Below are 12,307 nucleotides of genomic sequence, written 5' to 3'. Positions count from 1 at the left end.
GGCATCAGGTGGAAGGGGTTCTCGCCTGATGGTGCACTCGATGGGATAGACCTCTCTGCCCCGTCGAAGAACGCACCAGGTCCCTACGTCGGGAGATCAACTACTTGGTGGCTCACTCGCCGCACCGCCACTCGAGAACCTGGTGAACACTTTGGAGCGTGTCGCTCTCCGGGTGATCCAGAGATCATGAGACACCGCACTCTCCGTCAGGACCAGCTCTCGGGACACACCAAGGAGAGATGCCACTCCGGCCCCGTCCACCGCTGCCATTTGCGTTGGCAGCACCGTAAGTGCCGAATTCACCGGCATTCGTCGTCTACAAGATCGGTGGTGACCCTAGTGATCGCCAATTCTTGCATGAGGCGCCTAAGGAGATCCCTCACGGGTACATGTGCACATACGTGCCGACTGCGTAATCGGGCGCTCACAAACCAGGCCGCGACAAATAGGGGCTTCGGGAAAGCAGGAGGAACGTCGGCAACGGATCTTGAGAAGCGTACGTGGCTAACTAAATATGCCACCCCGACGAACCTCCAGAGCTCAGCTCCTGCAGTTGGCTCGTAGCTGGAAAAGCAAGCATGGCTGGCTAAGTACGCCACCCCGGCGAATCTTCGTAGTTCAACTCCCGGCAGCCAAGACATGGATCAGATCAGTACCATACTGAGAGACCAGTTCGGCATGGTGCCGAAAAGGAGGGCAATCGGCTATTCCAAGCCGTACCCCGACGAGTACGAGTTGATCCCGCTGCCACCTAAATATCGGCTCCCTGATTTCTCCAAATTCAGTGGATGAGATGGTTCCAGCTCCATCGAGCATGTGAGCCGATATTTGGCACAGCTAGGAACGGCCTCAGTGTCGGATCCACTACGCGTGAGGTTCTTCTCACAGTCCCTCACGGGATCGGCTTTCGGGTGGTACACCTCGTTGCCACCAGACTCGATCCGGACTTGGAAGCAGTTGGAAGAACAGTTCCATACGCAGTACCACTCAGAGGCTTCCGAGTCTGGCCTTGCCGATCTAGCACAAATACGTCAGAAGCGTGGAGAAACTGTGACAGAATACATCCAGCGCTTCAGGAATCTTAGGAACCGATGTTATTCGGTTTGTGTGACTGAAAAGGAAGCAGTCGAGTTGGCAGTAGCGGGCCTTGCAGCACCGCTCAAGGACATGGCCTCCCAAGCAGACTACCCCTCACTGGCGCACATGGTTCAGAAACTGTCGGCATATGAACAGCGCCACCCGGACTTGTACCAGGACAAATTCAAGCGTGCAGTAGTCCTGGTCGAGGCAGAGGAAGACGAAGTTTCTGCGGGAGATCAAGAGGTAGCAGTGGCTGAATGGACTCGGGGGCAACCCCCGTGTCCTGCAAATGGGTTAAGCCACCAGGTCCGCCCAGGGGTTTTGATTTTGATGTGACCAAAACTGAGCAAATTTTCGACCTCCTGCTCAAGGAGAAGCAGTTGAAGATACCCGAAGGTCTCAAATTCCCCACGGTACAAGAGCTGAACGGAAAGCCATACTGCAAATGGCATAACTCGCTCTCCCATGCCACCAACGACTGCAGGGTGTGGCGTCAACAGATCCAAATAGCGATAGAACAAGGACGTCTGATTTTCAACTAGTACGCCATGAAGGTCGACACTCACCCCTTCCCCACCGTTAACATGGTGGAATGCACTTACCCTGAAGGTTGCCAGCCAGGATCCTCGTTCAGTATCAACACGGTAGGACTTGGACACCACGCTGGCAAGGATGGAGACGAGGGCAGCTGCTCTCGCAGCAAGGACACAGAGGAGGCCGCTCCACGCGATCGGCTCCGTCATGATGGCAAGCGCTACATCACAGAGGGAGAAGTGAAGGACATAAGATATCAGCGACCCCTCTCTGATCACCTCCTCAACAAGTATGTGAGTCAGTATGACCAACGCCGACGATCCAGTGATGAGGACGAAAGAGATCGTATGGCTAGGGAAGCCAGAAGACATCGTCGGCATGATCGCGATGAGGAGGAGCACGAGCGCCGTGCCAAAGGAAAATCAAGGGAGCAGGACGACAACGATAGGCACTGGGACTGCCCCTTCTTCAGACACTGCTGGGATTCAGGAATGAGCCGATTGCCCACAATCGGCAATTGCCCAGAATGCAACCAGAAGAAGAAGGAGGCAGCCAACGTGTCCGTGTTCAAGCGTCCAGGACCTCTCCCAACACAAAGTGAACGCGCGGAGTCCCCTCGTTTGGAAGATCTCGAGGATTCAGAAGACGAGGGAGAAGAAGAAGAAGACAGGTACCACCGTCCAAGGTGGTGCCCTGACGGACTCAGCCGTTCCCAAAAGCGCAGGGTTCAGCGATTGCGCGGCTTGGAGGAAGCCGAAAGGTTATACCTGCATACGCTAAGGAAGGCGCGACCTGATCTGGCTGCGAAAGTTCAGCGAACCCTGGGTGAAGAGGGTCGACCACGGAAAATGGAGTGGCGCCCCAAGCAAAGGAAAGCCGATGATGAAACATCGGCTGGCACAAACATGGTGCTCGTCCTTCCGACGGAGCTTAATGCTCCAAGATTACACGATGCACTCAAGGTGGACGACAGCGAGTGCATCGACATGACAAAGGATGTGGTTGGGCTGGTCTTATCCACCGGCCTGATCGTGTAGCAAGAACAAACCGATGAGCAAGTGTGGCGAAGCCGATCCTTGGGATCGGCTCCAAAAAATCTATGAAGGAAAACTACAAGACCTTCATTGAGCGTTTCGATCAATATGGAGGCCGATTTTCAGCAATCGGCCAAAATTATCCTCACCACATGTTCTGTTTATGTCCAACATCAATCTGCATGGCAGCGGTCACGTTGGCGGATGAGAGTCAACACGAATCCTAACGGAGCCGCCGTGCAAATACAGTGCATTGGTTAACCACGAAGCCGATATCTGCAGTCACCTGGCAGATTCGGCTCGGGGGGCATATAATAATCAGATGAACATGTGCAGATGAACATGTGTGCAGTAAAACATTGGGGCCGATAGAAAAATCGGCCCCGTAAAAAAACAAAATCTCTAGCCGATGCAAGGACATCGACTTTAGAATGAAAGGAGGTACAGCTGATATAAGCAGAAGCCCGATGGAGCAGTTGTTGAGTTACAAGGAGAGGCTCTACTGGATAAATTCCTTCTCAAGACTTCCAACTCCTTCTGCAAAATTTCCAAGTTGGCGTTTTGCCTGGCATGGACCAAGGTGGCGGCTTGATCAATGTCACTTTCAGAGGTTGTTACGCCCAGAGTCTAGGAGGGCATCAGAGATTCAGAAAACATCCTCACCGGAAGTTGCATTAGTCTGCCAAGGATGATGAGCCGATCCGATCAGCAAGGCGCAGAGGAGGAATTGGGAAGCCATTATATTTAAGGCTTCTTAGTTCAAGGAACAGATTTGCTGATCTTTCCAAAGCTTTTCAGTACAACGGCTCTTCCGGAAATCAAGAGGCTCGGGGGGCAGCTCGCCCTGAAATATCTTTGCTCTGGAGAGCCGATTTGGTTGGAATCGGCTGGTTCTGCATTATAACTTGGAAACCGATGGCGACGCATTTGGCTCGCTTCGGATGAGGCTCGGGGGGCAACTCGCCCGAGAGGTTCTTGGCTTTGGGAGCCGATTTTGTCGAAATCAGCTGGCTCTACATTGCAACTGTTCTGAAGAATGATGCTTTTGTTACAGAGTTATCAGTTTCAGCATCCAAGCTGATTCAACAACAGTTCCGGGGCTCTCTTAAAAACGCCCGCTCAAGCTCAAATCGCCGGTCTGCTGCAGTCGGCTGCACCCAGTGCTATCGTCATCGGCAGAGCTGGCTAATTTGGAAGGATGACTGAATTGGCTTATCTCGCAGATTATCGTGAGAGACCAAGGCGTGGCCCCATCTGGTCATTGAGCATCGGTTAGGCTAACAATCGTCAAAGTCAGATGAGGAAAAATCGGCTAAATCAGCATAAAGAACATCGGCAAAATCAAAGGAGATTTTTCATTAATAATAAGATTTCTTACAAAGAGAGGCCGATTGTTCAGCAAAAGGGACAGATTACTACTGCTAATCCTATACTAGTAGGTCCCTATTCTAAGGGCTGTTGCCGTCTTCGCCGTCGCTGGGGTAGCTGCCCTCATTGTTGCTGTCGACGAATCCCTCGGTGCTGCTACTGTGACCTTCAGTGGAGGCTTCTTCCTCGTCATCATCATCGTCCTCGTCTGACCAAGCCCAGCCACGGATGCGCTTTGGCGGCGGTTCGTCGGAGGAGGTGTCGTCCTCCTGTTCCTTCTTCATGTCGGAGGAGATGTCTTCGTCTTCGTCATTCTCTTCTTCTTTGGTGGCGGAGGTGAATTTACCCCGGAAGGGAGGGTCGTCGTCGTCGCTCTCCGCCTCCAGTGCTCCGTCAACCAGGTACCGGAGGTCATCTTCCCCGTCGGTTAGGGGCATGGCCCCATCCGACCAGACGAGGTCCTCGCCCTCTGGCACGAAATCGAAGTCCCACTCCCGCTTGTCCCAATGCTTGGGAGCACGACGGTTGTACGCCTCCATCTGGTCGTGCTCTGGAATTGATTTGCTTGAGGGAGAGGATTGGAGGGAAACAGAAGAGGAGGAAGAAGATGACATGGCTATGGAAGGAGAGGGTTTTTTGGTGCCGATAGCTGGAACAGAGGAAGGGGATGAAGAGGGCTAATCAATCGGCATGGTTAAATAATGAGGAGCCTGGTCGAGATTTAATGCCATTGCGGTTTCCGAAGAGGTGATGCCAAAAGCTATCAAATTTTGCAGAGAAGCTGAGAAGACAGGGCATCATGATGAAGGATACTGCAACGGTTTTGCTCTGCCACGACATGACCCTTCGAAGGAAAAACAGAGTGGTTTTTGAAATTATCATTACCAAAACCAGGGGGGCATGTGTTATCACCAGATTCTGGCCAAATCAGGAGGTGGGACGTAAGGGAGATGGGCTTGGAAGATTACACGTGGAAGATCTCTGAAGCGGCCTTACACGAAGAGTTTGGGCTAGATTGCCCGTGTATCTGTATTATAGTAGATCGCATCTTAGATTAAAAGATAGAGTTGTACCCGTGCACGGTTAGGTGCACACCTAAATTAGAAAGTCCCCTGGACTATAAATATGTATCTAGGGTTTATGGAATAAACAACAACCAACGTTCAACCAAAAATCAATCTCGGCGCATCGCCAACTCCTTCGTCTCGAGGGTTTCTACCGGTAAGCATCATGCTGCCTAGATCGCATCTTGCGATCTAGGCAGCACAAGCTTTATGTTGTTCACGCGTTGCTCGTACTGAAGCCTTTTTGATGGCGAGCAACGTAGTTATCTTAGATATGTTAGGGTTAGCATTGTTCTCCGTATCATATGCTATCGTATTGCAACCCTTGCATATCTAGCCGCCCTCACACCTATCTTAGGTGTGGGGGCGGCACCCCGCTTGATCATTATTTAGTAGATCCGATCCATTACGGTTGCTCCTTGTTCTCCAAGGATTAGTTTAATATCTGCAATAGTTAGGCCTTACAAAGGGTTGGAGGATCCAGCGGCACGCAGGGTGTCGTTTGCTAGTCCTAGACAGGATGTTCCGGGGATCAACCTCGTGTTGGTTTTTAGGCCTTGTCTAGGATCGGCTTACGATCACCGTGCGTGGCCGCGAGGCCCAATCGTGAGTAGGATGATCCGATTATGCGGTGAAAACCCTAAATCATCGTAGATCGCTTTAGCTTTATCTTGATCAAGCAGGACCACCATATATTCGTGCACCTCGTACGAATCATGGGTGGATCGGCTCCTTGAGCCGATTCACAGGATAACCTGAGAGCCGATCGAGGCTCGTATTTAATGTTTACGTGTATGCCATGCAGGAAACTAAGCGAGGCATCTCCATCACCTTCCTGACCAGGTATAGGTCAGGTGGCACGCCCTTGCATCAGCATCGGACGTGTGTACCAGAGGCTTTGCGGGCCGTCGCTCGGAGGGACCAGTGCCAGCCGCAGCCCTAAGTTGTTCCCGGCTCTACTGTGTTGCCCGTCGCTGCCCGCCGGTGGGTTTTGACCGCAACAAGCATATGGACAAGTATGTCCTTAGGCTCTACTCATAATATTCATGGCGAAGTTTCTTCTTCGTTAAATTGTTATATGGTTGGAATTGGAAAATGATACATGTAGTAATTTGCTATAATGTCTTGGATAATGTGATACTTGGCAATTGTTGTGCTCATGTTTAAGCTCTTGCATCATATACTTTGCACCCATTAATGAAGAAATACATAGAGCTTGCTAAAATTTGGTTTGCATATTTGGTCTCTCTAAGGTCTAGATAATTTCTAGTATTGAGTTTGAACAACAAGGAAGACGGTGTAGAGTCTTATAATGTTTTCAATATGTCTTTTATGTGAGTTTTGCTGCACCGCTTCATCCTTGTGTTTGTTTCAAATAGCCTTGCTAGCCTAAACCTTGTATCGAGAGGGAATACTTCTCACGCATCCAAAATACTTGAACCAACCACTATGCCACTTGTGTCCACCATACCTACCTACTACATGGTATTTCTGCGCCATTCCAAAGTAAATTGCTTGAGTGCTACCTTTAAATTTCCATTCTCTACCTTTACAATATATAGCTCATGGGACAAATAGCCTAAAAACTATTGTGGTATTGAATATGTACTTATGCACTTTATCTCTTATTAAGTTGCTCGTTGTGCGATAACCATGTTCACTGGGGACGCCATCAACTACTTTTTGTTGAATATCATGTGTGTTGCTATGCATGTTCGTCTTGTCTGAAGTAAGGGAGATCTACCACCTTATGGTTAGAGCATGCATATTGTTAGAGAAGAACATTGGGCCGCTAACTAAAGCCATGATCCATGGTGGAAGTTTCAGTTTTGGACATATATCCTCAATCTCAAATGAGAAAATTAATTGTTGCTACATGCTTATGCATAAAAGAGGAGTCCATTATCTGTTGTCTATGTTGTCCCGGTATGGATGTCTAAGTTGAGAATAATCAATAGCGAGAAATCCGATGCGAGCTTTCTCCTTAGACCTTTGTACAGGCGGCATAGAGGTACCCCTTTGTGACACTTGGTTAAAATATGTGCATTGCGATAATCCCGGTAGTCCAAGCTAATTAGGACAAGGTGCGGGCACTATTAGTATACTATGCATGAGGCTTGCAACTTGTAAGAAATAATTTACATGATACATATGCTTTATTACTACCGTTGACAAAATTGTTTCTTGTTTTCAAAATCAAAGCTCTAGCACAAATATAGCAATCGATGCTTTTCCTCTTTGAAGGACCATTCTTTTACTTTTATTGTTGAGTCAGTTCACCTATTTCTCTCCACCTCAAGAAGCAAACACTTGTGTGAACTGTGCATTGATTCCTACATACTTGCATATTGCACTTATTATATTACTCTATGTTGACAATATCCATGAGATATACATGTTATAAGTTGAAAGCAACCGCTGAAACTTAATCTTCCTATGTGTTGCTTCAATGCCTCTACTATGAATTATTGCTTTATGAGTTAACTCTTATGCAAGACTTATTGATGCTTGTCTTGAAGTACTATTAATGAAAAGTCTTTGCTATATGATTCACTTGTTTACTCATGTCATATACATTGTTTTGATCGCTGCATTCACTACATATGCTTACAAATAGTATGATCAAGGTTATGATGGCATGTCACTCCAGAAATTATCTTTGTTTATCGTTTACCGCTCGGGACGAGCAGAACTAAGCTTGGGGATGCTGATGCGTCTCCGACGTATGGATACTGTCTTATGGTCCATGCCACAGTGTTGATGATATCTACATGTTTTATGCACACTTTATGTCATATTCGTGCATTTTCCTGAACTAACCTATTAACAAGATGCCGAAGTGCCGATTCTTTGTTTTCTGCTGTTTTTGGTTTCAGAAATCCTAGTAAGGAAATATTCTCGGAATTGGACGAAATCAACGCCCAGGGTCCTATTTTGCCACGAAGCATCCAGAAGACCGAAGAGTCAACGAAGTGGGGCCACGAGGTGGCCAAACCATAGGGCAGCGCGGCCCAAGCCCTGGCCGCACCGACCTAGGGTGTGGGCCCCTCGTGACGCCCCTTGACCTGCCCTTCCGCCTACAAATAGCCTTCGTCGCGAAACCCCCAGTACCGAGAGCCACGATACGGAAAACCTTCCAGAGACGCCGCCGCCGCCAATCCCATCTCGGGGGATTCAGGAGATCGCCTCCGGCACCCTGCCGGAGAGGGGAATCATCTCCCGGAGGACTCTACGCCGCCATGGTCGCCTCCGGAGTGATGTGTGAGTAGTCTACCCCTGGACTATGGGTCCATAGCAGTAGCTAGATGGTTGTCTTCTCCCCATTGTGCTTAATTGTCGGGTCTTGTGAGCTGCCGAACATGATCAAGATCATCTATCTGTAATTCTATATGTTGTGTTTGTTGGGATCCGATGAATAGAGAATACTATGTTATGTTGATTATTAATTTATATCTATGTGTTGTTTATGATCTTGCATGCTCTCCGTTATTAGTAGATGCTCTGGCCAAGTTGATGCTAGTAACTCCAAGAGGGAGTATTTATGCTCGATAGTGGGTTCATGTCTCCGTGAATCTGGGGGAGTGAGAGAAACCTCTAAGATTATGGATGTGTTGTTGCCACTAGGGATAAAACATTGGTGCTATGTTCGAGGATGTAGTCACTGATTACATTACGCGCAATACTTAATGCAATTGTCTGTTGTTAGCAACTTAATACTGGAGGGGGTTCGGATGATAACCTGAAGGTGGACTTTTTAGGCATAGATGCATGCTGGATAGCGGTCTATGTACTTTGTCGTAATGCCCAATTAAATCTCACTATATGTATGTGCATGGTCATGCCCTCTTTATTTGTCAATTGCCCAACTGTAATTTGTTCACCCAATATGCTGTTTATCTTATGGGAGAGACACCTCTAGTGAACTGTGGACCCCGGTCCAATTCTCTATCTTTGAAATACACCCATCTACTGCAATACGTTTCTCTTGTTTCTGCAAACAATCATCATCCACACTATACATCTAATCCTTTGTTACAGCAAGCCGGTGAGATTGACAACCTCGCTGTTTCGTTGGGGTAAAGTACTTGGTTTGTGTTGTGCAGGTTTCACGTTGGCGCCGGAATCCCTGGTGTTGCGCCGCACTACATCTCGCCGCCATCAACCTTCAACGTGCTTCTTGGCTCCTACTGGTTCGATAAACCTTGGTTTCATACTGAGGAAAAACTTGCCGCTGTACGCATCACACCTTCCTCTTGGGGTTCCCAACGGACGCGTGCTGTACGCGTATCAGTCTACCGCCACCAGCGCCTCCGAGAAACCCTGTACCGACTGCCTCCGTCTCCATGCCGCTCTTGTGGCCGTCGCTGGATGACGCACCTGCGGTGTTGCCCACCTAGTGAGACGTCGTTTTCTCGAGCGTGGAGTGGCCCCGCGTGCCTTGACCCCCCGGATCGGGCTCCTCCTCCGGGGACCGACGCTCGGATCCGCCACCGTCGCCGATCTGGAGCTTATCCATGATCGCGCGCAGGATGAGCGCCGTATCGGCGTGCTTGATGGCGCCGTCCGCAAACGCCGCCGCCTGCAACTCCTGCTGCACCCGCATCTGCTGTTGAGTCGAGTCGACGCCGGCAACGACCCCGTGTAGTATATCCAGACTCGCCTGGAGCCGTGCGAGTACCGTGGATGTTTCCTCTTCGGCCTGCGCCATGGCCTCCAACACGAGCTTGGTCTGCGCAGATGCCTTGGGTGGTGCCGTGATGTGTGTCCACTAACTCGAGCCGACCGGCGCGAGGACTTACCGCAACTTGGAAGAGATCGATCGAAATCGAAATCCCCAAATCGCAACCCGACCCCGGAACTATAGCTCGAGAGTCAGCGACCTCCAAAACACGCACAGCGATTTGCCCAAGAACCGCCCCAAATCTAATACCAAGTGTAAGACCCCCTTGCTAGTATGATAGCCAGCGTGAGGTTCGATCTCGACACACAAATTTTCCTTGTGAAGGAAGAAAGAAGAAGGGAGCAACGAACAACAAAGAGAAGAGGACATTGGATTCGTTTTTCCTTTCTCCAGACTTAAGTTTAGAACGCTTACAGCTGCTGCTTATAACCTGCAGCTCACCAACCCACACACGCCCGGCTGACAGCCTAGACCCACACTTAACTTACACACACCCACACACCTGCGCCACCTTTATATTACCAACAAGTCCCTAGGTGGCGTTGTGTACAGCTAAGGCGTGACATGATATTAGCATGATGATACACTGCAATTATATCAGAACATGTGAACTGTTGGATGATTCTACTTAGACGAACCAATTGGGCACTCCTTTTTGTCAGTCTGCAACTCCGTACTGATCTGCGGTACCCTCTTCGTGTTATGTTTTCTACTGTGCTGAATTGATTAGTCTGACATCCGAATTTATGCAATTCTGGTTTGATGTATGAGATATTAAATTGGTTCGAACTTGAAATAATGTTAATTTCTCTTGACTGGTGTGGCATGCTCCCTCTCTTTGCATGCATGTAACACCATAGCCTCCACAACAACGATTTCTTTGATGTACGATGATTTGGTCTAAGTCATGGACGCAAAGGTTGGGGAGAAGTGTTGTAAACCCTATATAAATAAGCTAAAGAAAAGAAACAAAATGAGTTGATAAAAAGAAAGAAAGAAATAGAGTTGAGAAACGGAAAAGAGAAATATAAAAGAGTTTAAGAAAAGTTGATCATCCACTATACTCTAATCTCCCTCTGTACAAAACAAAATATAATATTCTACAAGACAAAATTCTTCAATGTTCAAGCTTGCAATTTTGTGTCATATCAGTATGCGGGGATTATTTTGATGTTTCATTTTCTCTACCATGATGGTAATTTGAAATCTCCTGAGGAAAGTTGCTTATTGCTCTTTTATCTTCACACATAAAGATGTAGCACATTATTTGGTTCAAATTTGTAAGTACGATGAGGTGATCAAACTTCAAAGTTATTTTGTTTTCATCATCCTACATAACAAGGAGTATGGATTAATCTTAGGGAGGCTGATACATCCTAACATATCTACACGAGAAGAAAATTTAGAAAGGTTCTGACCTCCTAAAACACGACACACATAACCTAAACTCATTTAGGGATGTCTGTATTGCTTATATACCGGGATATTGTGATGTGTGGATATCTAGGCCTTCCGGGTGTTCCCTACTCCGCCTTATATAGGTGGACGGTGTAGGGTTACAAAGTTCCAGGGTATGGTTACATGTAGATTCCTGAACATGTACAAACTTGTTTTTGGGTATTTCCTTGCTTGTAATGTAATCCAAGTTGCTACGACACCCATGTCTCAATTGGACTCTGAGTTGATAACGGCTTGACCCACCCTTTGTCTAGGGCCCAAATTTGTGTTATGTAAGGTACCTAGGGTTCTGCGTATTTTTCATTGTCACCCCGAGACTCGGAATTTTGCAGAGAACTACCCAAACTTCAAATTTAAAAATGGTCATAGTGTCTTTGATTTTGGAGGGAATCCCTAGCTCTTCCCAAAAATTATAAACAATCCCCCAATGGCTTGCTTGCATATAAGACCTCGAGCTACTCCTAAATTACATTCAAGCACCTAATTGGCCAAGTTCCTATCAAGAAATGACAGAATCTCAATACAAATATGCAGCCAAAAGCATCTTCCGAAGCCCAAGACCTCAAGAGTCAAAATTTGTGACCCTCATCCGTAAGATAACAAGAAGCAACCTCCTTTGTGACTACAACTTAAGGGGACTCATGTTTTAGGAATAGATAATCTTACCCAGGGGTCCATTCAATCATACGAGAAATGAGGTGAATAATCGACAAAGTCAATAGAGGTCAAATAAACTCCAAGGAACTAGTTGTGTTCAAGAAGTCAAAGGAGGAGAGAAGATGAAAAGAAGTCAAGCCATGCAGGCCCAAGAATAGAAGCCCAATGGTTGGAGGGATTTGCGGTCTAGTCGACCATAGACGATGCTAAAAAAACCATAAACCACACCCTCTCACTTCTATCATGGACCAAAAATCACCACTACTTTTCGTACCTACCATCTCAAGGGTACCCTTAGTCATTTGTCAAGTACCCTTGGGCTATAAGTTTCCCTCATGGTCATGTTGTTGTATGGGACAAAATCGGATTACCCCTAGTGGGGCTCCCTCTTCTCAACGCCACCATCTACAAGACACTAGAACTACAAAGGA

This window comes from Lolium perenne, chromosome 4 (assembly GCF_019359855.2).
Source record: "Lolium perenne isolate Kyuss_39 chromosome 4, Kyuss_2.0, whole genome shotgun sequence".
NCBI lineage: Eukaryota > Viridiplantae > Streptophyta > Magnoliopsida > Poales > Poaceae > Lolium > Lolium perenne.
The sequence above is the reverse complement of the archived record's forward strand: the minus strand, read 5'-3'. Positions refer to the sequence as shown.